Source organism: Macrobrachium rosenbergii, chromosome 9, assembly GCF_040412425.1.
Source record: "Macrobrachium rosenbergii isolate ZJJX-2024 chromosome 9, ASM4041242v1, whole genome shotgun sequence".
Lineage (NCBI taxonomy): Eukaryota > Metazoa > Arthropoda > Malacostraca > Decapoda > Palaemonidae > Macrobrachium > Macrobrachium rosenbergii.
In genome coordinates this window covers 14,108,104-14,135,714 of record NC_089749.1, presented here as the reverse complement: position 1 = coordinate 14,135,714, position 27,611 = coordinate 14,108,104, and the positions used below count along the sequence as shown (strand labels likewise).

At 35.8% G+C, this 27,611-nt stretch overlaps 1 pseudogene; it reads left to right on the top strand.

The window, feature by feature from the left end:
• Positions 1-27,611, top strand: part of LOC136841471 (neuropeptide Y receptor type 2-like) — a 154,650-nt pseudogene that overhangs the window by 62,016 nt on the left and 65,023 nt on the right.

Here is a 27,611-nt window from a genome sequence, read left to right as displayed (position 1 = left end):
AGAGATAAATTTCTGACCCACATCAGGATAGAACCCATGTCTTTCAATTGTAATTGTGTGTTGATTATTTCTATCATATTCACTCAGAAAGGATAATACGAATGAAATGCTGTCAACTGGGTCACTGCTGATTCGGGAAGTTGGGGAAAACACACAGGTATGCAAGGCAGTTAGCCTGCCCAGGCAAAGCCTTAGGTACAGTTGGCACTCAGGTTCCAACTTCTTTTATGACTTGCGTGGCTTGGTTGGCAGTGGTCTCGTCTTTCAATTGAAAATCCTGGGTTCGATCCTGATGTGAGTCAGAAATTTATATGTATATATATACGTGTGTGTGTATGTATAGATATATATGGATGTATAAATATAAATATATATATATATATATATATATATATATATATATATATATATATATATATATATATATATAATATATATATTTATACATCCATATATATCTATACATATATATATATACATATAAATTTATATATATATATATATATATATATATATATATATATATATATATATATATATATATATATATAAACATATACATATATAAATCTACCCACGTGCGTGCGCGTTTGTGAATTTGTATTTGACGCACAGTGAAATGATTCCAGCATAACTGGAAAATGTAGCATCGGCATCACTGACAAAAATCATCGCTAAAATGTGAAATACATGTTTCTTTGTGCTTTCCTTTACTTTGCGTCCAATGGCAAATGAATGCGAGTCCTTCTTTTTGCAGTCCTGAATATTTTCTCACTACGACAAGCTATCGAAAGGATAAGAATTATGAAGCCACTTTTTTTTATTTGTTTTCCAACTTTTTCTGCTGTTCTTATATATTTTCACGTGTTGCTAGCAAAAATGTGATGTTGTGTTTTCTCCCTCTTTCTTTCGAGTCAGATTTCTGGGATTTGCTCGAAACTATTCTGGGATTTGCCCCAGAGAGAGAGAGAGAGAGAGAGAGAGAGAGAGAGAGAGAGAGAGTACATGAAAGGCGTACTGAAAGACTCATTATGAGAGGCGAAACATTAAAAGAGAGAGAGAGAGAGAGAGAGAGAGAGAGAGAGAGATTTCTTGCAATGTTAATGGGAGGAAACTATCAACTTTCCCTCATTTTCTGTTTGACTTATTACGCTTATCCGATGCTCAAGCCTTTTCTGAAATAGCTAAACACTTCCGGACTCTCTCTCTCTCTCTCTCTCTCTCTCTCTCTCTCTCTCTCTCTCTCTCTCTCTCTCTCTCCTAACAAACAGACTTCCCATAAAAGAGCGTGGCATCAGAGAAATCTAAAAGGGCAGTCAGTGTTGGTGTATCTTCCCCCCCTTTCTAACTGGTGAAAGTCGGATGAGGTCCCTGTGCAGTGAATAAATAAAGAATAAGAACTGAAACTCGCAAGAAAACAGAAACGAGGAAAAAGAGTGGAATGAGTTTATGGCGAGAGAATAAACAAACATAACGTCCGAGGACATCAACCGTTAAGGAATTAAAATTACCTGCATTTCAGCAGATACTGTTCTAAGTTTACTATTATTAGTATTCGTATTATGTTCCCCATAGGGAACCTACAGTGCACCTCATGCAGTGCACTGTAGGCATTACTTAAGGTTCTTTGCAGCGTGCCTTCGGCCCCTAGCTGCAACCCCTTTAGTTCATTATTCTGTACCTCCTTTCATACCCTCTTTCTTCCATCCGACTTTCCATCCTCTCCTAACATTTGATTCATGGTGCAGCTGCCTTGAGGTTTTCCTCCTGTTACACCTTCCAAACCTTTTACTGTCAATTTTCGTTTCAGCGCTGAATGACCTTATAGGTCCCAGTACTTGGCCTTTGGCCAAAATACTATATTCAGTTCAATTATGTTCACATTCTTGACGAAAACGTCATAAAGCCATAAGTTCGACTTGGGTATGAAGGGTGATAAAAGGCAGTGCTGGAGAACAAGTTAAACTGACCCACTTTAAAAAAAATAAATAAACACATAAATAACAAATTAAAAAGGTGATAATTATGTGATAAAATATGACCTACCTTTAAAATTCATAAAAGGTTGGTAGTTTTATGACTATAATAACCCATCCCCCCAAAACCATAAAAGTGTGATAATAAAAGGGTGATCATTTTGTGACTAAAAATAACCGACCCTCAAAAAAAAATTATAAAACTGCGACAATAAGGTGATAATTTTGTGATTTAAAATTACCAACCTTCAAAAGAAAATAAAGGGGTGATAATTTTATGACTAAAAATGACCCACCCTAAAAAAAAGAACCATAAAAGGGTGATAAAAAAAAGAATGACAATTTTATGACTAAAAGCTACCCACTCTCAAAAACCATAGGACGTAATCATTCATTTCATACTTAAAAATTATCCATCCTCGAAAAAAACATACAGATTATCATATCACACCTAAAAATGACCCACCCTCAAAAAAAAACCATAAAAGGGTAATAATAAAAAAGTAATAATATCATGACCGAAATTTTAGATTTTTATCAAAAGAACCACGGACGAAGAGCAGAAAAGAAACCGAAGCGGTGTTTCGAAGGAAAATAGCGCAAGGTTTTCGAAGGAAAATAGCACTAGGGTTTCAAAGAAAAATAGCGCGAGGGTTTCAAAGGAAAATAATGCGAGGGTTTCAAAGGAAAATAGCTCGAGGGTTTCAAAGAAAAATAGCGCCAGGGTTTCGAAGGAAAATAGCGCAAAGGTTTCAAAGGAAAATATCGCAAGGGTTTCGAAGGAAAATAGCACGAGGGTTTCAAAGAAAAATAGCGCGAGGGTTTCAAAGGAAAATAATGCGAGGGTTTCAAATGAAAATCGCTCGAGGGTTTTAAAGGAAAACAGCGCGATGGTTTCGAAGGAAAATAGCGCGAGGGTTTCAAAGGAAAATGCGCGAGGGTTTCGAAGGAAAACAGTGCGAGGGTTTCAAAGGAAAATAGGGCGAGGGTTCGTGAGGGTTTCGAAGGAAAATACCGTGAGGGTTTCAAAGAAAAATAGCTCGAGGGTTTCGAAGGAAAATAGCGCCAGGTTTCGAAGGAAAATAGCGTAAGGGTTTCGAAGGAAAATAGCGCGAGTGTTTCAAAGGAAAATAGCGCGAGGGTTTCGAAGGAAAATAGCGCCAGGGTTTCGAAGGAAAATAACGCGAGGGTTTCGAAGGAAAACAGTGCGAGGGTTTCGAAGGAAAATGGCGCGAGGGTTTCGAGGGAAAATAGCGCCAGGGTTTCGAAGGAAAATAGTGCGTGGGTTTCGAAGGAAAATAGCGTGAGGGTTTCAAAGAAAAATAGCTCGAGGGTTTCGAAGGAAAATAGCGCCAGGGTTTCGAAGGAAAATATCGCCAGGGTTTCGAAGGAAAATAGCGCGAAGGTTTCGAAGGAAAATAGCGTGAGGGCTTCATAAGAAAATAGCGCGTGGGTTTCGAAGGAAAATAGCGCGAAATCCTTCAATGGAAGACAACGCTAGAATGGCTGATAGGTTGCGAAACTTGCAGCCGCAGATACAAACAAAAGGAAAGTTTTAATGAACTACTGGCGAGGATCTCGACCGGCAGGCAAACAAAGAAAGATGACGGAACAAATACAGGAGGAAAAGAGATAGGGAAAAGAAATAAGAGGAGTGAAAGGCGGCTAGAAGAGAGACGGTGGGAAGACTATTAGCTGTAAGAAGAATAACAGAAGTATGATAATAATTAAAATAATAATCATATAATAAAAATCCACAGTTATAGAACAAAGAAAGATGATGGAGCAAATACAGGAGGAAAAGAGATGGGATAAGGAATAAGAGGAGGGGAAAGGTTTTTCGGAAGAGCGACAGCGTGGAGACAGTTAGCAGTGACAGGAATAACAGCAGTAGCGATAATAATCATAATAATAACTGGGTAATAAAAACCCACGGTTATGTAAACAAACTGTACTGATATGCAAAAGATAAAAGGAAAGACTCAAGCACCTGAACGGTATTCCTAAGAAAAGTTTTAAATATCTGACCATCGTGTATATAAAGAGTAGGACCCAGCATGAACACCAGTCTATTCCCGCCATTTTCCGTGAACATGCTCAGTAGTATGGTAAAACTAAGGTATACTTAACTTAGTAGTATCTGAGAGAAACGTTGGCCTAACACACGTGTAGCTGACTTAGCAATTATACCGACCACATAAAACTCTACGGTCCGCGATATCCAGATTTCAGTTACCGGACGAACTTTGTATGAATCTGAAATAAATTATATACCGATCCACGACTATTTCCCTCTCCAGAAATGACAAGAATCTGAGAGTTACTGGCGCAATGAAGTGACCAAGAAAAGTTAGTTATCAGAAAAATAGAAAAAACTCTATGTAAACTGAATGCAGCTGACGCAGCAATCACTTTCAACAACAATATAATAATAATAATATTAAAGGAAGCAGCAACATATCTAAAGTACAGGTAATAATAATAATAATAATAATAATAATAATAATAATAATAATAATAATAAATGAAACAGCAACATATCTAAAATATAGGAAATAATAATAATAATAATAATAATAATAATAATAATAATAATAATAATAATAATAATAATAATAATAATAATGAAGGAAACATCAACATATTTAAAATGCCGAAAAACAAATCTTTCGAATTGGATTGCCCCTGTGCACTGTCAGGCCCAGCTTCGAAATAAAACATTAATTGGAAAACGAGATTAATAATGATTACGGTATTATTCTGCAACTACAAAGACACGGAAACTACCAGGCACCAGAGAGCTCTCTACCATTCCCTCAGCAATTACATAAAGGAAAGGCACACACACACACACACGACAGCAGAATCTTATCCTGTAATTCGCAAGTTATGTGGAGACAGGAAGTATTAAGCGGATGATAGGGACTTACGTAAACTTTTGCAGGCATCGTAAACCGCGGTTTTCTTCGTCAGCTCAACATAAACACACATGCTCAAATTAGGTTCTCCGACACTATAGTTGCGCCAACTTCGGAAGGGGACATATCTCGTGACTTATAGTTGGGACGAGTTGGTGGTCCCCTTACTTCAGGTTATCGCAAGTGTATATATATACTGTATATACATTTATATATACATATATATATATTCATATATAATATATACATTTATATATACATATTATATATATATATATACACATATATATATATATATATATATATATATATATATATATATATATATATATATATATATATATATTCCTCGGCAGTTTTGCTTATGCCTCATCGAAGACTGCTGGAAAAAGTACTGGAGCTGAATGTGCATCAGTACTTGAGAAAATGAAGAAAAGACTGTACCAGAAAATCATATATATATATATATATATATATATATATATATATATATATATATATATATATATATATATATATATATATATATATATATATATATATATATATATATATATACGATTTTCTGCAACAGTCTTTTCTTCATTATCTTCGAGAGCCAGTGTTTATTTGGTTCCAACGTATGATGATAAAAACTGTGCATGGAGTAGTACAAATTGCAAATCAAGTCAATAGAATCTTTTCTAAGTAACTAGTTACCCCCCTGTCGATACTGAAATAATACTGCATTTTGCCCGACAACTGTATATACTTTGACAATGTAGGGGCACTCTTAGGGGAGTAACCCCCCACTTATAGCGATTAACAAATAAAAACCTAAACTTACATCCAGATCAGTATCCTTTTCAAAATCTAATCAATTCTTCCCCGGACCAAAGCCAACCTATGAAAATAAGATTTCGCTGAAGTCAGTGTATAACTTTTCGAGATATACTGTGGAAAAAGATTAGTCAAATCAGAACATATATTTAAATGCATAATCTTTGCACAATTTCGTTGGCGAAGACAACCTTGGATCAATCAATTAGCAACAATGGAATCCAGCAGAATACGAGAATGTTTATATTTTTATTTATAAATAAATCAAGACATTTGAAATGATTATATCGAACTGAACATTTATAGATACTTAGACATTCATTGTTACTGTAATATCTGTTTTCACGTTGATTGTGGTAACTCCAAAGTTTGAGGCTTTACTCTGATACCTTCAGAATCACTCACATGTTGAACAGATCTTTGATGGACTGAGTGACAGTAAGGCGGCAACGGGTCCTGAAACTATTTCCAGATATACGCAGATATCTTTAACATGAACACACTTACAATCTGAGTTGCAAATACACCGCTACAATTTTTTAATATTTTTCAACTATATCGAAGCACATTGCACACACGAAGCCTGTATACTTATCAACACGTGAACTAAATGACTAAATTTTACTGTCATGCTGTACACAATTTTTCTTATAAGCAAAATTGTATAGTATCTTTTCTTCTGTTTCAGGGACCATTTCTACTTTTGCGCTCTCCAGTCACCAGTTACAAGGTACTTATAATCTATTCTACTGTTATGCACGAAAGGCTGCTAATTTGTGTTACTGCTAAACTATTCTCTTGTGAAAAGGGAAACTTAAGCTGTAAACTACATGTATTTTATCCTTTATTGTTGCGTATTTTTTAGTTGTTTATTGGCAACGGAAATCACCGAAAAAATCACCGAAAAAAATCTCTCTCTGTCAATATGTCCGTCTCCACATCCAGCTCTCTCTCTCTCTCTCTCTCTCTCTCTCTCTCTCTCTCTCTCTCTCTCTTAGCTATCTATAGCCACCTCCTTCTCTCACTCCTAGATTGTCTTTTCCTCGAAGTTTTTCTTCCCTTTTCAGCTGTATATCTTAATGACTGTCTGATGTGTGTGTGCGCTTGCGTGTAAATATTCCTCTGTTCTAAATCCTTAGCAAAGTTCCTGCTAATTTACTTGACGGGTTGGTATCGTTCTCGGCTAGCACTCTGCTGGGCCCGCGTTCCATTCTCCGACCGACCAATGAAGAATTAGTGAAATTCATTTCTGGTGACAGAAATTGATTTCTCGTTATAATGTGGTTCGGATTCCACAATAAGCTGTAGGTCCCGTTGCTAGGTAACCAGTTGGTTCTTAGACACGTAAAATAAATCTAATCCTTCGGGCCAGCCCTAGGAGAGCTGTTAATCAGCTCAGTGGTCTGGTTAAACTAAGGTATACTTAACTTATACATACATACATACATACATTTACACACTCATATCACTTCACCATCATCCTGCCAATGACTTTAAAAATTCCCATACGAATATACCAATTCCGTTTCATAGCAATTTAACGCAAGGGGGGGGGGGGTAGTGCCATCGGTGTACCTCTCACGGTGCACTGTAGGCATTACTTAAAGTTCTTTGCAGCGTCCCATTGGCCCCAAGCTGCAACCCCTTTCCCTCCTTTTACTGTACCTCCGTTCATATTCTCTTTCTTCCATCTGACTTCCACCCTCTCCTAACAGTTGTTTCCCTTTCGGCGGCGAATGACCTCGTAGGTCTCAGCGCTTGAGATCATTCACCGCCGAAAGGGAAACAACTGTTGGAAGAGGGTGGAAGGTAAGATGGAAGAAAGAGAATATGAACGGAGGTACAGTAAAAGGAAGGGAAAGGGATTGCAGCTTGGGCCGAAAGGGACACTGAAATGAATTTTAAATTCCATTGCATTCAAAATGAAAGATAATCTGTCATAATGAAGTACTATACTAACGAAACCTATTTAGAAATATGACCTTCACAATGAAGAGTGAAAACGAGAACAGGAGACATGATAGACGAAACTGATGATGATGACGGGGAAGAGAAGCGATAACGACCGCCGACGTTCCTCCCAGTCGATTGCGATAAATGCAGATGACGCTCTCGCCGTGTTTGGAAACCGGGTTTAAATCGGTAGCGTGTAGGGCAGCTGATCGCGGGCGTGAATGCAAAATTGCGACGTATGGCAAATTCCAGAGATGCCTGCGGGGGCCACTGATTAACTTTTATCTTCGAAAGCAATTCTTCGTTCTCAGGGACCGTGTTGACGTTCTTGCCTGAATGAATGGAACCCACTTCTATTGATCGGTGCCTCTTGTTGTTCGCTCGAGTTTATTATTATGCTTTTCCGTGCGTGGGAGAGCTATTGAATATGTATGAATAAAGCCTGGCAAACTCAGGCAAATAAGGTATGCTCACAGAGAGAGAGAGAGAGAGAGAGAGAGAGAGAGAGAGAGAGAGAGAGAGAGAGAGATATTACACCTTTATGAAATAAAAAAGAGGAAATAGGGAGAAAGCCGCACTGCAAACAACTTGAGAGAGAGAGAGAGAGAGAGAGAGAGAGAGAGAGAGAGAGAGAGATATTACACCTTTATAAAATAAAAAGAGAGAGAAAGAGAGAGAGAGAGAGAGAGAGATTACACCTTTATATAAAATAAAAAAGGAAAAAGAGGCTACACTGCAAACAACTTAAAAAATAGAGAGAGAGAGAGAGAGAGAGAGAGAGAAGAGCTACACTGCAAACAACTTTATAAAATAAAAAAGAGAGAGAGAGAGAGAGAGAGAGAGAGAGAGAGAGAGAGAGAGAGAGAGAGAGAGAGAGATTACACCTTTATAAAATAAAAAGACGAAATAGGGAGAAAGCCACACTGCAAACAACTTGCGAGAGAGAGAGAGAGAGAGAGGTCTCCGGCTTCCCAATATTTATGGCCATTAACGTCATATCAAAACTTTGCGTTAATTAGTTTCTTAATTGCTGACCTTCCTTTTCATGCAGAGGCTGAATGGCTGAATAAAAATATGAGATTAGTGGAAAAAGAAACAAAATTATGACTAGTTCTTTCGAATACACAGCTCATGAGACTTAAAAAGTAAACATTACGTATATTCATGCATGCACGCATTTATATCAAGTGTTTAGTGAAGCACTGCTTTAACTTACCGAGAAAAATAATCCGCTGGTAAACATTTTTAAGGCCTAATCAGTTACCCAAACAAATAAGCAAATCATCACATATCATTCAGATTTTCAAAACATTTATAGTTATTTCTTTGTTGTATTCGGGAAATAGATTTTTCTTGTAGTGCTTCTTATATGAAATTAATAAATAGTTAACATAGTAGTAGTAATAGTAACTGTAATAATAGTATTAGTAATAGTAGTAGCAGTAGAAGATTGGAAATCTCTCAAACAGAATGCTTTAAGATGGGCTGGACATGTCGGAAGAATGAAGAAAGACATAATGGTGAGAATGTATCTACAGGAATGAGAAGGCTTAGACATTACTGGATAGCCGGTTGCAAGACTTATTAGAAAATAAGGGCTTAACATTCTGGATGCAGCAAAAGAGTACCCATAACAGAGGTGAATGGCTCAATAATGTGGACTATCGGGTGATTTTATACTTCAATAATAATAATAATAATAATAATAATAATAATAATAATTTTGAAGTGATAAATCCGTAATATTGTTTTTTACCAGGGAAATAATAGGTAAGTGATGTTCATTCAGCCAGCAACTGTGTTAATTAAGGATTAAAGTTTCCAAGGTTCTCACATTAATGAAATTTATTGTCAGCTATGATTGGTCAAGAATTAATGCAGAATAACGCCAAAAGAGAAGAAAATCCACAGCATTACAGAATTTATTTAGAAAAAAAGAGCAACATTCCACTTTTTACAAAAAAATCTGAACTAATTTAAACCAAACAGAAATTTGAGTCGGAAAAGAATCGGAAATACGATGCATCAAGGACCCACAAAAATAGCCAATTCTCCCCAGTCCTAATTAATTGGGGAAAAAATACCATTTCACTCCACAGAGACCAACCATCAACCATTTTCCAGCAATTAGGGCTTCTGAATTAAAATGTTGGCGGTTCGATGTTTATCTTAAATTCCTAGACTGGATCAGTTTTCGATGCTCACATCACACCTCATTATTTATTTACTTCCTTCAACCCTGTCGAAAGATACACGTGTAAGCTGACTTTCACTTTTCAGCCCCAACAGCAAGGAAGGAAGTGAAATAGAACCATTTCACTTTCACCGACCTGTAAATATGTAGATTTGACTTCACGCGGGAACGGTCGGCATCCAGTGATTCATATTTTTTTCCATGCGAGGTGAAAAATGTAAATGCAACATATCGAAGCCAGTTTTTGTTTGAGTCCTGGGAATATTATTTTGTTTTTTGATGGTTATTTGCCATGAATGCTTTGAGAATGTGTTGCCCATGAAACAGTCGTTGCTGATTCTTGGTGTTTTGATGTTAAATGGCATGAACGTTAATTTGATGAATCTCGGTTAATTTGTCGATGACGATTAACAAGATTTAACGAGACTTTTTGTTTCAGTAATGTTTTTCTTTGGGGGGGGGGCGTCGTAACAAATTCTGAAAAGGGTTTTAAGAGAATGAAAAAAAAGTTAAAGTTAGAAAGAAAGAAATGAAGAAAAAAAGAAAGAACTTTCTTAGCACTGCGAGAACGTGCACTACCTTCCTCTTCATTGATTTTCTCTGTATATCAAAAATAAGTCTTTTTCTTTTCAGATAATTTTAAGGTTTTAGGCGCTAGTTTCACTCATTTTTCTGCTCAGCAGGCTAACAGAACGTAATTGCACATGTATGTATTTATCAAAGACATGAGAGAGCGTGAATTACCTTTGTCTTCACTACTTTTTTCTCTGTATTGAAATACGTCTTCATCTGTACAGATAATTTTGAGCTTTTCGACGCTAAATTTTACAGTTTTTTTTTTTACTGCTCAGCAGGTTGAAAGGCATGTTTTTCACACGTCCCTAAACAAACAGCATTATCAGAGTTCATGACAAAGTTTCGCAAAGCTGCATGGATGTAGTAATTATCAGTGGTGATCCATTTTTAATCGCTGGGTATCCGGTTTGTATTAATGTAATATCAATAGATATTCTTTCAGTGAACTCTCAACCACACAGATCAGGTGTCTGGGCCTTCCTGATTAATGCATAAAATGTCTTTGTTAAACCTGAACGTAATTACGAAACAACAAGAAAAACCACTGAGCCAAAAATGCGATTGCTGAATACACTCAGTGATCGCTTTCATCTGAGTGGATATGATTATTAGCGTTACTGGAAAGTGCTCATAAAATTAAAGCGAATTTAGAGTATTTGCTCTTGAAAATTTTTATATTTTCTTTCAGCCATTTTATGTCGCAATCCTTTAATTCATTTGTTGATCTGTTCCCCGAAACTCATCGGATGAGTTAGTCATATATCGTCAATTTAGAAATAATAATAATAAAAAAAATTAAGGTTTTATATCCGAGGTTAGAACCTACAATGGAGGGACAGTAAGAGTTTTCACTCACAGTATGATGTAACAGACTCCCCATTGGTGATGAAAGGAGAGGAAAGGAAAAGACGAGAACTGTAATTTTCACATTTAAATCCCACATGAAGATTTAATTTAAAACATACCCAAGACAAGGCAATCGTAATGGCTACAATAAATAACCCTAACAAAAATGCAGCCCTGAATTCTACTACCAGTTTCTTAAAAATGATTTCCCCCACATTTACATATAGCTTCTTAGAGAGAGAGAGAGAGAGAGAGAGAGAGAGAGAGAGAGAGAGAGAGAGAGAGAGAGAGAGAGCTCCACCGCGCAAGTTTATCGCAAAGTAATTACAAACCAAAACCTCTGAAGTTCAAAACCTTGTACATAGTGAATAATTTGAAGAGGTCGAGTCTCAAGTCTGCTCATTACTTTGGTTCTAGTTTTCCCACGAATAAAATACTCTGTTATGTAAAACCATCTCTCTCTCTCTCTCTCTCTCTCTCTCTCTCTCTCTCAAAAACGCTCATTACTTTTGTCTTTGTAGAGGCGTTTCCAAGAATAAAATGCTTTATTATTTTCATCCATTCTCTCTCTCTCTCTCTCTCTCTCTCTCTCTCTCTCTCTCTCTCTCTCTCTCTCTCTCACGTGCGCTCATTACTTTTGGCTTTGTAGAGGTGTTCCTAAGAATAAAATACTTCATTATTTTTATGCCTCTCTCTCTCTCTCTCTCTCTCTCTCTCTCTCTCTCTCTCTCTCTCTCTCTCTCTCATCATGTTCTGCTTCTCCAAGTTGCTCCAATCGTTCTGGAATTTTAAACATACTATTGTCAGTAGTTTTCACATGATTCTTGCTTGATTTTTGTATTATTATGTCAATCATCTGTGTAGCACAACATTCCGAATATGTCATACCAGAAACTATATATATATATATATATATATATATATATATATATATATATATATATATATATATATATATATATATATATATATATATATATATATATATATATATATATCGTATAACTCACAAACTGACATCCACTCGACTGTTCACCTCCCTGTAGATCCTCACACAATCGGGTATTCAAAGCCTTTCTCTGAGAGTCACCGCAAACGCCCACTTTGTCTTATAACATTCCTCGTCCTCCCCTATCTCTTGCGGGAACTCCTCCTTTCATTAACGGAAGCGTCTTCCCCCTCCCCACCCCACAACCAAACTGCTCTTCGATATGATCACACCACCCTCTCCTCTCTTCCTGGTTACTCTCCCAGAATTCCCCCCGCCATTCTCACCATCACAACTTCCAGTTCGCCTGCCACGAACTCTGGGACACTTCATCCATCAACCCCCAGAATAAACCATCGAGAAGCCGTAATGAGCCATCGAAAACTTTCTTCTTCTACTTCTTATTCTACACCATCTTCTTCCTCTTCTTCTTATTCTCATTATTCTTCTTCTTCTATATCATCTTCTTCTTCTTCTTTTTTCCTCTTCATTCTTCTCCAACATCATCTTCTTCTTGTTCTTCCTCTACTTCTTCTTCTATATCTTCTTCTTCTGCTTCTTCTTTTTCTTCTTCTTATTCTTCTTATTCTTCTTCTTCTACATCATCTTCTTCTCCACCATCTTCTTCTTCTGGTTCTTCTCCTCCTCCTTCTTGTTCTTCTAAATCATCTTCTTCTGCTTCTTCTTTTTCTTCTTCTTCTTCTTCTCCTTCTATATCATCTTCTTCTTCTTCTTCTTCTTCTCTTTCTTATTCTTCTCCTTCTTCTTCTTCTCTTCTTCTTTCTAAATACCCGACTCCCTCCTCAGACTCTCCAAAAGTTTCTCCTGTTTGCAGACTCATCTTCATCAGAGCGCATGATATCCATCTTCTTTATATCTCTCCTATTCATCCGAAAACGTCCCACTGTCTTCTTTGACAATGGCGGCGAGGACGCGAGATTGTCTTTGCTACTTTCCTCGATATGCTAAAGACGTTGTTCGTCCATTTGTCTCAACTTCGGGGAAGACGTTGGAGTTGTCATTTCGCGTGGAAGTTTAAATGCACTGTGATGCAGAAGGAATATTATCGAGGTTACTGTCACACTGGGGGTATGGTTGTCTTGATTTTGATTCTTGATGTATATATAAATAGAATATATAAAAATATATATATATATACTGTACATATATAGATTTATATATATACATACACACATACACACACACACATATATATATATACATATATATATATATATATATATATATATATATATATATATATATATATGATCATATATATCAAGATGATATATATATATATATACAGTATATATTTATAAATATGATCATCCTTATTAATTATTTAATATATATATATATATATATATATATATATATATATATATATATATATATATATATATATATATATATATATATATATATATATATATATATATATAAAAAAATATTTCAGTTTCACCTTCTCCAGGAACCCCAACTTCAATCTTCAATCCGACGAAAACATAAGATTTACAAAGCAAAGAATGTGAAAGTCATGTCTAAATATTCATTTCCGCTCCGGATTAATTTCTGTGCGGATCAAGGGAAGAAGGGTTCGAAAAATGGGAGTAAGATGACGTGAGGAGAGAGAAACTTAGATGAATTCTATAGGTACAAACGAGATGGCTCGAGTAATAATCTGTTACGAACACTGTAAGTTTTTAAGTCATGAGAGGTGGGAATCATTTCGCTTTAACTGGGATTAAAACGACAAATATTAAGACTATTAACACATGCAATATAGTGGAAATGCCTGGTTTGCAAGGAGTATGGTAATACGGTGAAAAAAATGCGGTATTAGTTCAAAAGAGCTATGAAAGGGGATAAATGATGAATCAGCACGCGTTATTGTGATCATAAGCATATATACGAGTATATATATATATATATATATATATATATATATATATATATATATATATATATATATACACAGTATATATATATATATGTATATGTATATATATATATATATATATATATATATATATATATATATACATACATACATACACACGAGTATTCATGTCGACGTATACACACACGTGCTTATCATGTGGGTGAGTTTGAGACATCAAAAAGTAAAATCAACTTGCAAACAGCATGCACCCTAAATCGTACCCTAAAGAAAGCTTATTTTAAATTATTTCCTGCTTTATTTGTCACCTTCGTTTCATATTCACACAAACATTTTATTATTGCTTTCCCATTACTCGTCTCTCTCTCTCTCTTGCTTCCTCCCTTTTTCCTAATCCTCCTCCTACTCCTCCTCCTCTTCCTCTTCAATATAAGCTCATCATGGCAATTATGATCTTTTTATCATCATCATCATCATCATCATCATCTCCATCCCTTTGACCTCACATACTATCATCCTTACCATTTCCGTGCTGAGCATAAAAGAAAATTGATCCTAATAGGGGGCAATGATAACGGTCAATTTGACTTATTTTGTGGCAGGTCATATATCTCAATTACTCCCTATTCTTCCCTCCTTTTCCGATGTTGCTAGAGAGAGAGAGAGAGAGAGAGAGAGAGAGAGAGAGAGAGAGAGAGAGAGATACACGTGTCTTCTGACGTTAATGCAGTTTATTCCCTTTTCTCTCCTTTTCTCTCTCTCTCTCTCTCTCTCTCTCTCTCTCTCTCTCTCTCTCTCTCTCTCTCTATATATATATATATATATATATATATATATATATATATATATATATATATATATATATATATATATATATTATATATATATTAAAGTGTATATATATTTATATATTTACTCTTTGAAGGGGAGGTACAAATGTTTATAGCAAATCTTTTTTTGGCTGATGAGGTTGCTAGACTTAAGGGCTCATGTGCTGACGGCGTTTGGCATTTCTCGGTGGTCACCTATCCAGGCAGTGGCCAGCCACGTTGACCGTATGATATAATATAAACATATAAGTATGTATACTCGTATATATACGTGTGTGTCTGTCTGTTTGTGTGTACGGGCACGAAAGCAAGAGGCAGTATCATACAGACAAACGCTTGGAAACGAGTGACAACAGCGAACGAAAATACCTCACGATAAAATTCAGCCTGAAAAGACCTTCCACGCACGCGATGGCGGAAAACGCACCTGGGCAGAAAAAAGGCTGCATCTCCTCCTCCGACGTACCTACTGCAACTGTTGTTGTCATTACCATCGGAGGGAAACTTTTTCGGAATCGCGTAATGATGCATTTTTGAATTCGCAACAAAGCTCGTGATTAAAAAGAAGATGAAGCCGTTGGGGGGGGGTTGGAATCGTTGCAAGGACTGCGAGGATAAATTGGGATTCGTGTAATAGGGATATCCAGCAGGTTAATGCATAGCTCGCCGATGCTGCGCGTGAGTAACGAGCGTAAAGTTAAAATATTCGCTTTTTTATATATATTTTTTTTTTTCACGGGAAATGATGTCTCACATTCACGACGGATTTTCGAACGTATTCCACCACATGAAAAGTATAAGAACAGAACAGAATGTAGAATTTAAGCCGACGGATTTTCGAACGTATTCAACGAGATTAAAAGTATAAGAACAGTACAGAATATGGAATTTAAACCAAAGGCCAAGCGCTGGGACCTATGAGGTCAATCAGCGCTGAAAGGGAAATTGACAGTAAGAAGGTTTGAAAGGCGTAATAGGAGGAAAACCTCGCAGTTGCACTACGAAACAATTGTTAGGAGAGGGTGGAAAGTCAGATGGAAGAAAGAGAACACGAACGGAGGTACAGTAAAAGGAATGAAAGAGGTTGCAGCTAGGGGCCGAAATGCAAAGAGGTAATGCCTACAGTGCACCGCATGAGGTGCACTGGCGGCACCATCCCCTTATGGGGGAAAAAGTATAAAGACCTTTACGAAGAAAACAACGAAGCCACATAAATTACCCACGAGATGCGATCCTCTAGAATTTACAAAACCGAAACATATGGAAATGTGGTTATTTACTTCCCTATTCATTTTTCTTTTTCATGCGTGAAATGGTCTCCCTGCGCCGTAATTTTACGGGGTCAAGGCTATAAGGTCACTACAACAAAAGACGCAAATGTATTTCCCGATGTAAAATACTCGGAATATGTTTGGAATGGGATCTTACCATCTGAAGTTAAAATGAAAATATTCAGTCGGGACTTAGTTTCCTATTATTATTTGTTGATTTTCAGCCAGTTAGCTTATGAACCTTGCGTTTTGACAGGCAAGTTTTCTCTATTTCATACTTATTTACAAAGCACTGTACCCTTAGAAAAATCATTCTAAAACCTATTGCACACAATGAAACAAGTAAAAAGTGGGCTGAAGTTTCTTCGGCGCAATCGAGTTTTCTGTACAGCCGCTACGGCGTATAATCAAGGCCACTGAAAATAGATCTATTTTCGGTGGTCCCGGTATAATGCTGTATGAGTCGCGGCCCATGAAACTTTAACCACGGCCTATCCAATATCGTTGCCAGAAACACGATTATGGCTAACTTTAACCTTAGATAAAATAAAAATTACTGAAGCTAGAGGGCTGCAATATGGTATGTCTGATGACTGGAGGGTGGATGATCAAAATACCAATTTGCAGCACTCTATCCTCCGTAGTTTTTAAGATATGAGGGCGGACAGAAAAAGTGTGGACAGACAGACAAAGCCGGCAAAATAGTTTTCTTTTACAGAAACTGAAAAACCAGAAACAGATTAATTTGAGGTATGATATAGTCCTCTCTTTTTAGTGAAAAGAGAGTGATTGCGGAATGTAAGGAAAATTAGCAGGGGAAAGTAAAAAAAAAAAAAAAAACAGATTGGCAGTGATGCTTTTTTGACACTGCCTGCTGATAGGCTCTGGCCGTAGCAAGAAAAGTGTAAATAAAAGCATCACAACCAGTCTCAATTTTGTTTGTTCTTTTACATGCTGTTTATTGTCTCCGTTGAACTAAATTGAATTGAATACAGAATTTAGGCCAAAGGACAAGCACTCGGACCTATGAGGTCATTCAGCGCTGAAACGAAAATTGAAGGTAAAAGGTTTGAAAGGTGTAACAGGAGGGAAACCTAGCAGTTGCACTATGAATCAACTGTTAGGGGAGAGTGGAAAGTACGATGGACGAAAGAGAATAGGAAATGAGGTGCAGTGAAAGGAACGAAAGGGGTTGCAGCTAGGAGCTGAAGGCACGCTGCAAAGAACCTCAAGTGATGCGGTGCACTGACGGCACTAACCCCCTGCGGGGATTATCTCCGTTGAGGAAGTTGGACTAACTTTACGAATTATCCCCATGCCTGTTTCGTTGTTCATCGTAGTGTCTGTCTGCTCACTTGACATCTCAGGAATCTGTATGATTTTCATAGGAATTCAAATCTAGATTCAGATCCGTGTATTATCATAATTTTTTTTTCCTAGCGTTGGAGGAGATATGTGGTAGTTTACAGAATTTATTAGGCTGAAAACAGCTGGTATATATGAGAAAAGTTTTATAAAAATGTTTAAATGACAAAAAAAAAATTAGTCCACATGAAACATAATAAATCAAGACACTCGCCAATGAGTCTACACACTGAAAAATTAACTGTACTAAGACACCAAATCTCTCTCTCTCTCTCTCTCTCTTCCCTATAAATTTTCTTCCAGATAGCACTTAACTTAAACAGCTTGAAGCGTAACTGCAAATTTCCAGCCCGCATGATATGTAGGAGGGAAAACCACTTTACTAAATAGACTTTTTTCTAATCTTTAGACAGGCTAAACGTATAACAAGTAAATTACAAAACGTCTTTGCGGTACTTAATCTTGGGGGTTTCTTATCAATGCCACCATTACTTTCGTGACCATTAATAAATGGTTTTCATCATGGTGGCGCAGTGGTAAGGTTCTTGCCTACCAGTTGAGAGGACCGGAGTCCTAATCCCGCCGCTCACTGGTGGCTTGGGGATGGCGCCATTGCATAAACCCGGTGGCCCGCCAACCTAGCGGTCTGAAAACTCGAGAGAGTTAGTAAGAAAATAGGTACCGGCCCTCGGGCTGGGAGGTTAAACAGTGGGCCTAGCGACGCACTGGCCACGTGTCTTAGGCAACGGGACTAACTTCCCCACTGGCTGTCGGCCTAAGAAACAGGAGTTCAGCGCCGGCCCTATGAGCCTTGCGAGGCCAGGAGGACTTTTACCTTTTTTAACCTGTTTTAAATCATTTTGATGAATAACGTATTACCATCACGTTGATGAGCGATATTTGAAGAATATGAGAAATACCCGCTGAGTAGCTTAATCATAACCAAAGACCACCATTGTAGATGAATTAAAAACTCTTTAAAGTAAAAAGCAGCCGACTTTTGCTATTTGATCATATACTGCTGAAAAATATGTGGCACTAATGTTTGCCTGTTATTATGATATCATTTAGAATATAATAGATGTGTGTGTGTGTGTGTGTGTGTGTGTGTGTGTGTGTGTGTATGTGTGTGTGTGTGTGTGTATGTTTGAATATCTTTAGAGCCATCATGATATTTTTGATGAAGCAGAAAATGGTATTAACGGTAAACTAGTTAACCATCACTGAGAAGAATAGTCACTAACCATTGAAAGTAAAATACTCGAGTATTTCTGTACAATATACAAGCGTTACTAATGACTTTGGCAGGGTTAGAGATGTTGATTACTTATCTTGTCAGGCAAAATAAATGTTTTTTTTATATATATTTTATGTTTTAATCTTACAGAGTTAAAAGAATTGAATATGCATATACATATATATATATATATATATATATATATATATATATATATATATATATATATATATATATATATATATATGTGTGTGTGTGTGTGTGTATGATGTATATACATACACATACATGTATATATATATGTATATATATATATATATAATATATATATATATATATATATATATATATATATATATATATATATATATATATATATATATATATATATATATATATATATATATATATATAATCTTCTTCCGTATGAATATCTTCCTTTGTATACATAAAGGCATACATCTCAATAAAGATCACCCAGCAGAAATTTTCCCCGAAATTGTCGAGGACCCGGAAACTAGGAATAACAACACTGCGAAATACCAATGTACCTTCGACAATTCACAACAATTATCAAATGGTGAGCTTCGGGTTCGGAGACACTTAACTTTGTCCTGTTCCCATTAGCTTGATTGTTATGTGCAGTTCGCAGAAGGTGACCTCAGGTTAGGGCAACATTCGTGTATAGAGATACTTCAGTGTATGTTTGCCTTGGCTGCTCATCATTCTTCATCAGTGACTAGTTCACGATACTGAGCTGACGCCAAGGCAACATCTGGACGCAACGTTCGTATATAGATACCTCAGTGTATGTTTGGTTGGGTTGATCATTCTTAATAGGTGACAGTTCACATTGCTAATGGAACGCATGCTTGTGTTTACTAGAATTGAATGAGTGAATTAATGAATTTGTGAATGAAGGCTAAGTCGAATACTACTACTAATGGTGTGTTTAACTGGAGCTTAGCTGAATGAATGGCTTTGTGAATGAAGGCTAAAAGTCGAATACTACTACTAATGGTGTGTTTACTAGAACTTAGCTGAATGAATGGATCTGTGAATGAAGGCTAAGTCGAGTACTACTACTAATGGTGTGTTTACTGGAACTTAGCTGAATGAATGATTTGACTGAAGGAAAATTATGGTGTGTTTATTGAAAATTAGCTGTATGAATGGATTTGTGAATGAAGGCTGAATCGAATATTACTACTCATGGTGCGCACGCATCTTAGTCACGTCAGCGCGATTGAGGGAACGTCGATGCTATTATTATTATTATTATTATTATTATTATTATTATTATTATTATTATTATTATTTTATTAAGAAGAAACAGAAGGTAAGAGGAGATGCAGAAAGATGAGATCAGTTACTAGAAAAGAAAAAAAAGATTAGCAAGTGGGTACACATATTGCGACGCCAAGGCTGTGGGTATATGCAATCCTACACAGACACACACACACACACACACACACACACACACACACACACATATATATATATATATATATATATATATATGCATATATATATATATATATACTGTATATATATAATACTGGTGTGATAAGAGGTTGATGGTCTCAGCTGACACCATGTATAGACTTTGATATGAGAAGAGATATATTGTTTTGTTCACTGATCCAGTTACGAAACAGAGAAAGGAAAATAAAGCAACATTAAACTAAAAATAAAGGAAATTAATCAAAATGATAGATTGCAATACAGAAATGTCATTTCTAAATAGACTGAGAATAAACAAACTAATAGATTAAATACGTAAATACTTCAACTGAAAAGACTGAGAACAAACTGACAGATAAAAATATATAAATATCTTGACCAAAAAAGACTGAGAATAAACGAACTTATAGAATAAAATACACAAACACTTCAACTAAAAAGACTGAGAATAAACAAACTGATATATTTAGATATAGATATTCTAACTAAAAAGATTAAAATACATATATATCTTGACCAAAAAGACTGAGAACAAACAAACTGATAACTTGAAATACACACGAATACTATAACTGGAAATACTTGGAATAAAAGCCACGTAAAAAAGAAAATAATCCCTCTGTATCGTCTTTACCAAGAAATCCCTACGACCCTCTTCATCTCCCCGCTCTGAGAAACCGAGCGATCACTGCTATTCCCATTTCGGATTTCTAGCAGTCCTGAGTTGCCTTATTTGCCGAGGCTTTACCTGCACAAAAAAAAAACCTTTCATCTGATTTCCACGTGCAACCTTTTTATTCCCTCAGGTGTTTCAAAAAGGTCGTTATTTTGTCAGTTCGCCTCTCTAATCAAGTGGAGTTGACAAGGCACCTATCTACCCATCGGGCGAGAACGGGGGTTATTTTGACGTGGCAAAGTACCTTTCTCAGAATTCAGGATTGGCAGCTCACTTTCAATGGGATTAGCGTCTCTAATGACCATTCTCTTGATATTTAAAAACTGCTTTGGGTAGTGAGGCTGTATCCTGTTACGCTGCGCACTAGACAGTCTTTCTCCGTGTTTATATATATATATATATATATATATATATATATATTTATATATATATATATATATATATATATATATATATATATATATATATATATATATATATGTATATGTATATATATATATATATATATATATATATATATATATATATATATATAGTACATATAATTATCATCTTTTCCTTCATGGTTTTAGCCTTGAAGATATGAAGAGAGATATAGGAAAATGCATAAGTGTTGTTTTAAAACAGAAGCCATGTGTGCAACGGTATCAATATCAAAATTAAATTACATAAGAGAAAGCATTTGCCTATGTGTATATATACAGTATATATAAATACAGATAGATAGATAGATAGATAGATAGATAGATAGATAGATAGATAGATAGATAGATAGATAGATAGATAGAGAGATAGATATGTGTATCTATATGTATGTGTATTAACAAAAACATTTTTCCATCATACTCATTTTCCATTTACAAGAAGTACTTCAGAGGGCGTTGACCTCTGAGATTGGTAACCCACTATGCCCTACTCTGACCTTTTTGTATTATGCTTTATCAAGAGTCTACATGAATTAAATCTCCCCTTTAATGAAATTATAGATCATTCCAGTCAAACAATATCAACAAAACTCCGACCTCGATTGAATTAAAGCGTAAAGGATTTCTGGAACATTGCTCATCAGTACAAGCCATCCCACTAGCGGATAATATGGATGTATACATATATAAATATTACGTATATGTATATATATATATACATATATACAGTATATATGTATATATATACAGTACATATATAATTGTTATTATTATTTTTTCCTCAAAATTTTATTTTTTCTATAATAGATTTTTATTTTTTCCCATTTTTCATATTTCTTATTTATGGTATTATTATCTAAATCTTCAATATCATTATTTTGTCAGTTTCCCCCCCTCCCCCCCTTGCCCCGGATCCGCTAGTGGCCATCCCATTGTTGGATACGGATGTTATACCCTCCATGCATGGTGGGAAATAGGTGGGGGGGAGGGGAGAGACAAAGCTGCAGGAGTAACTTTAAAATTAAGAATTTTTTTTCTTTCTAAGGTCAGTTTTTGAGGGGGGGGGGCGAGTGGAGGTACTTCTGTTTAATTATGAAAACTGATAATCGCCGTCTCTCTCGATTAAGCAGGAAATAACAGAACAGACTAAATATACAAATAAATAAATCCATAGAAACTAAACAGAATTGTAAATATTAATAGAAAAACGCTAGGGCATGAAGACTGACAAATGAACAATGATAGGTATACGGATAAATGAGATCGCAAACAGACCGGATATGAATTTAGTAAAAATAAGACAACAGCAGCATAGGCAGAGCTTTCATTACGCAATCAAAACTTTAAATACAAGGAAAAACTACCAGAAAAAACTACACGCAAAAAAAAAACAATGTTGATGTCCCGACCACCTGCGGCGACACGGGTATTTTCATATGCACTTCACTCTTTGCAACACATTTGCATTCTGAGAGCACGTTTCCATTATATATTTTCTGTCTTGTCAGCTGACATATTCAGTGGTCACGAGGACGATAGCGAAAAGAGTAATGTCTGCGAAGATTTATGACATGAATACATACATGTATACACACACATATATTATATATACAGTGTGTGTGTTTGTGTTGTGTATATATGTATGTATATATATATATATATATATATATATATATATATATATATGTATATATATATGTATGTATATATATATATATATATATATATATATATATATATATATATATATATACATACAAACTATTATACAAACGGCTTTGTCTGTCCGTCCGCACTTTTTTCTGTCCGCCCTCAGATCTTAAAAACTACTGAGGCTAGAGGGCTGCAAATTGGTATGTTGATCATCCACCCTCCAATCATCAAACACAACACACACACACACACATATATATATATATATATATATATATATATATATATATATATATATATATATATATATATATATATTTAAAATAAAAATTCTGACAATATTCTCCATTTTCTATTTTCAAACATTCATGACGCGTTGGCTTGTTGGTGAAACTTGACATGAATTCATACGTATCTCACAAAAAAACAGATGAAGCTGTTAATAAACATGAATCATAAAATCCACGAGAGAATTCAAAATAAAATCATTTGGGTAAGAGCGTTTTAATCTTGGATCTGAAAGAAAAAGAATTCTGATAAAAATGTGTACAAAAAGTTTTTGTGGGCTTTTCAGAAGTTAAATAAGAAGGACAAAAAAAAGTAAAAATAAAAGAATTAAAAGAGTTATAAAAAAAGACCGTAGAGTTTTTTCTACGCTCCGCTGTGAGTAAAAATAAGAAATAAAAAATTTTAAAAACACCGAAGAGTTTTTTCTAAACTCCGCTGTAAAAATAAAAAAATTATAAATTATAAAAAAAGACCGAAGAGTTTTTTTTTTTTAGACTTTACTGTGAGTCTCCTTATAAACATTGCCGCCATGAGCTCTCGTGCGTTAGACGTAAAGCTATCAAAATGATATGTGAAAAGCTATAAAATTCCAAAATTTGCTCAGGGATATTTTCCTTCGGTCGGTAATTTCCAGCAGGTCCCTGAACCTGAGCAGGACTTCAAGGACAAAAAGTGAATTATATCCTGGAAAAAACACTAAGCAAAAATGAGAAAAAATACCATCTGAAACTGAAACTTACGTAGGGAGAAAAAATAATTTTAGCAAACAAAAACAAAAAAAGTTTCTGAAAAATGGCACTCGAGGACCTAAATACCATCTGAAACTGAAAATAAATAATTTTAGCAAATGATTTTATTTTTTTGGAAAATGCCACCCTTAGACCTAAAAATTATGTAGGGAGAAAATTGGTTTTCAGTAAAATAACATGAAACGAAATTTGGAGGAAAATGAAACTAGTCAGCGCAAGCTTTTGAGTTGCATCGAAATCAAGAAATTTTTAATGGGACATAAAACAGTTTTAGAGGTCCTTACGCTTTAAGAGGTGTACCAGGGGGTCTAGGAAGGGGAATAGTGGAGGGTTGGGTGGGGGTGGGGGCTGTCTGGGCACTTGCCAAATCCTCGTTTTGCCCTCCACAAAATTGTTTCCCTCTCGATCTTCATTTTTTTTCCCCGTCTCTCATAAATTACTTCGTTCTATCTCTCTCTCTCTCTCTCTCTTTCTTTCTCAATATCTCTCTCCTTCCCCCTTTCTCTCCCTCAGTCTCTCTGTCTCCCTCAATCTCTCTCTCTCTCTCTCCCTCTTTTTCTCCCTCAATTTCGCTCTATCTCCCTCAATCTCTCTCTCTCTCTCTCCCTGTTTTTCTCCCTCAATCTCTCTTTTTATCTCCCTCTTTCTCTCCCTCAATCTCTCTTCCTCAAGCTATTTTATCAATCAGATGAAGTGTTTTAGGTGTCAAAGCCCATTTAACGTCAGATAATTCTGAATCAGTCAGTTCTTCATTCTGCCGTGAGCCATTTTTTTACCTCTTTTTTTTTTTTTTACTTCTTCCAACGTCTGTTGTGTCTTCCCTATTCCCGTCACTTCCCCTCTCCTCTTGATAATTCATTCTTCCGCTTCTCTCCCTCTTATCCTGCCTCTTCCCAATTCTCCTCTCATATCGCCAGTTTTCCCTCCTATCATCCAGTTTTCGCTCTGCCTGTCTCTCCCCTAATTTCCCTTCTGGTTCATTTACCTCTTGTGTCTCTTATTTCGCCTCTGTCATTCGCCATTTCCTTCGTTTACCTTATCTACCTTCAGTTTTTTTTTAGTTTTCGGTTAAAGAAAACTATTGTGCCGGCTTTGTCTGTCCGTCCGCACTTCATTCTGTCCGCGCTTTTCCTGTTCGCCCTCAGATCTTAAAAACTACTGGGGCTAGAGGGCTGCAAATTGGTATGTTGATCATCCACCCTCCAATCATCAAACATACCAAATTACAACCCTCTAGCCTCAGTAGTTTTTTTTTTTATTTTACTTAAGGTTAAAGTTAGCAATAATCGGGCTTCTGGCAACGACATACGGCAAGCCACCACCGGGCAGTGGTTAGAGTTCTCGTAAAAACTACTGAGGATAGAGGGCTGCAAATTGGTATGTTGATCATCCACCGTCCAGTCATCAAACATGTCAAATTGCAGCCCTCTAGCCTCAGTAGTTTTTATTTTATTTAAGGTTAAAGTTAGCCATAATCGCGCTTCTGGCAACGATATAGGACAGGCCACCATCGGGCACTTGTTAAAGTTCCATGGGCGGCGGCTTATACAACACTACACCAAGACCACCGAAAGAGAGATCTATTTTCAGTGGCTATGATTATACGCTGTAGCGGCTGTACAGAAAACTCGATTGCGAAGAAGAAACTTCGGCCCTTTTTTTTGCTTGTTTTCTATTTCCTCCTCTTATCTTTTCTTCTATTTATATTCCGATTCCATTCCAACATTCCCTGCTGAAAGGTGATTGCAGCATCCATTCTGACAATAGCTGCATCCATTTTTTAGCCTTTTCCTTTCTTCTGCGTTGCTGTCCAGCTCCTCTTAACCGTTACTTCTCAGTGCATCTGTCGGATATTCTCCCAGTTCTAACTTTAGATCCTTGTTCTCTATCTTTCCCTTATCTTCTGGATCGCTTTATCTTACTGTCCAACCGCTCCAACTCCCTTTTTTCACTGTCTGAAGCGCTGGATGGTCGAAAGCGGCCCGTTGTTACTTGGCTTGACAGTCTAACTTTCATATTTATAAGTCAGTCTATTATTCCTTTCCTCTTCAATACTTTCATATTTAAATAAATCAGTCTATTATTCTTTTCCTCCTCAATACTTTCACATATAAATCAGTCTCTTATTCCTTTCCTCTTCAATACTTTCATATATAAATCAGTCTATTACTCCTTTCTTCTTCAATACTTTCTTATATAAATCAGTCTGTTATTCATTTCCTCTTCATTACTTTCATATAAAAATCAGTCTATTACTCATTTCCTCCTCAATACTTTCATATATAAATCAGTCTATCATTCCCTTCTTCTTCAATACTTCCATATATAAATCAGTCTATTATTCCTTTCCTCTTCAATATTTCCATATATAAATCAGTCTATTATTCCTTTCCTCTTCAATACCACCATATATAAATCAGTCTATTATTTCTTTCCTCATCAATACTTCCATATATAAGTCAGTCTATTATTCCTTTCCTCTTCAATTCTTTCTTCCATCAATTTTTTCCGCAACATAATTGTCTTTAAGTATATCTGTCTCTTTACTTTCTTCTCTTTGGGTTGTTCTTTAAATCAATGTACCCTTTCCTCTTTGACTTTACAACTTTCCTTTTACCTTTGCTTTTTTGTGTGATGTTAAAGTTTTGTTATGATTTCTGTCATAAACAATAAGAGCAACAACATCCACATCACTTCTTTATTGTGACTGTTATTGTCACTATTATTATTAATACTCTAATACTATTCTCCTTGCATTTTAATTACATTTTTATCTATTCAGTTTATTTTCTTTTCTTTTTGTTTAATAAGCTGGATCTCTTCTTTATGTAGTTCCCTTTATCTCCTCTTACTTCTTCCTAATTCTTCTTCTTCTTCTTCTTTTAACGTAAACACCATATTCTTTGGAAGCTTCAATTTCAAGTCAGTGGCCCCTTTGGTGGGCTTGTTCCATATGAAAAATTTTCATCTTCTGAATAATAATAATAATAATAATAATAATAATAATAATAATAATAATAATAATAATAATAAATACATCAATTAAGTCTTATTACAATCCAATAAAAACAATCACCTTCATTACCCATTAAAGTAATCGAGTCAAATTTGAACGCTGCCCAGAAAAACAATTTCAAACTAAACATCGTGCCGCCATTAGTGAACAGGATTCCTGCACATGAAATAACGATGGGCAGCAAATGGCCTGTGAAAAAAATAGGTTTATTTTTCGTGTTGGAATCTAGCCTTTCCATGCATGTCGCCATCATTTTGGGCGCGGGTGGTAGCTAGCTACTCTGCCGCGGACAAGTGGTTTCCGTTATATAGTTATACAGGTTTTTTTTTATGAGTGGGTACCAAAAAAAACCGTTTTAAAAAAAAAAAAACTTTCAGCAATAAACGTGGCTTGTTCCGAGGTATTGGACACAGCGACAACGCAGCGTTAATGAAGGATTTTTCAGCACGCACACACACACACAC